We start from the raw sequence: 1,566 nt of genomic DNA, 5'->3' as shown, positions 1-1,566 counted from the left end.
GCTCTGGGATGATCTTCTTGACGTGTCCAACGTCACCTTCACAACGTATTGCCTCTCTACAATGGTTCGGGTGAGAGTGACTGATGTCTCTTCAAGCTCTCCGCCATGGTCTGGGTGAGAGGGATTGACGTGCTCTTCAAGATCACATCCGTCTACGGCCCTATGGATCCCTCTTGCAAAGACGCTTTCTTTGTCGAGCACCTAAGCCAAAGCCGCCATCGGGAATGGCTTGGCTTGGCTCGGGGATTTCAACCAAATTTACCAGGCCAAAGACAGAAACAAGAGAAATGTTAATTGCAGCAGGATCAAGCTCAAAGAAATCCACCTCCAAAACCGTAGGTTCACTTGGAGCAACGAGAGGGTAAACCAAACCTTGTGCAAGCTGGACTCCTTCTGCAACGCTGAGTGGGATACAACTTTCAACACCCATGTCCTGAATGCACTCTCCTCCTCCCTCTCCGACCATTGCCCGCTCTTGCTTGCCGATGATAAGGGACCAAGAAGGCCTTGAGTCTTTAAATTCGAAAACTTTTGGGCATTCATGCCCGGATTCAATGAGGTGGTTTTAAGGGCGTGGAACGAAACACTGAGCCATACCAAATCCTTTACCACAAGCTCAAAAAGTGGCGTTGCGCCTCTCCGAATGGAGTAGGGCCTTTTCTCAAAGGCAAAAATCCACCACCAAGCTGCTCTTTTGGTGATTCTCCGCTTTGACATTGCCCAAGAGGATAGGCTCCTTTCCAAGTTGAGCTCCGAGCTAGGCTCAAGAGAAGAGTCATTGGTTTGGATGTGCTAGAAAGATCACGCAAGAAACAATGTGCAAGAATTTCCTGATGGGGAACGTAGCAGAAATTCAAAAATTTTCCTGCGCTTCACCAAGATCTATCTATGGAGAGACCAGCAACGAGTAGAAGGAGAGTGCATCTACATACCCTTGTAGATCGCTAAGCGGAAGCGTTCAAGTGAACGGGGTTGATGGAGTCGTACTCGTCGTGATTCAGATCACCGATGATCCTAGTGCCGAACGGACGGCACCTCCGCGTTCAACACACGTACAGCCCGGTGGCGTCTCCCACGCCTTGATCCAGCAAGGAGAGAGGGAGAGGTTGAGGAAGACTCCATCCAACAGCAGCACAACGGCGTGGTGGTGGTGGAGGAGCGTGGCAATCCAGCAGGGCTTCGCCAAGCACCTACGGGAGAGGAGGAGGTGTCACGGGAGGGAGGGAGGCGCCAAGGGCTCAGGTATGGATGCCCTCCCTCCCCTCCACTATATATAGGGGCAAGGGAGAGGGGGGAGGCGCAGCCTTGCCCCTTACTCCAAGAAAGGGGTGCGGCCAAGAGGGGGGGGGGGAGGAGTCCATCCTCCCCAAGGCACCTCGGAGGTGCCTTCCCCCTTGAGGACTCTTCCCTCTAGGGTTCCCTAGGCGCATGGGCCTCTTGGGGCTGGTGCCCTTGGCCCATGTAGGCCAAGGCGCACCCCCTACAGCCCATGTGCCCCCCCGGGGCTGGTGGCCCCACCCGGTGGGCCCCCGGGACCCTTCCGGTGGTCCCGGTACAATACCGATG

This window comes from Triticum dicoccoides, chromosome 1B, assembly GCF_002162155.2.
Source record: "Triticum dicoccoides isolate Atlit2015 ecotype Zavitan chromosome 1B, WEW_v2.0, whole genome shotgun sequence".
In the NCBI taxonomy this organism is placed as follows: Eukaryota; Viridiplantae; Streptophyta; class Magnoliopsida; order Poales; family Poaceae; genus Triticum; species Triticum dicoccoides.
Note: the sequence above shows the minus strand (reverse complement) of the source record.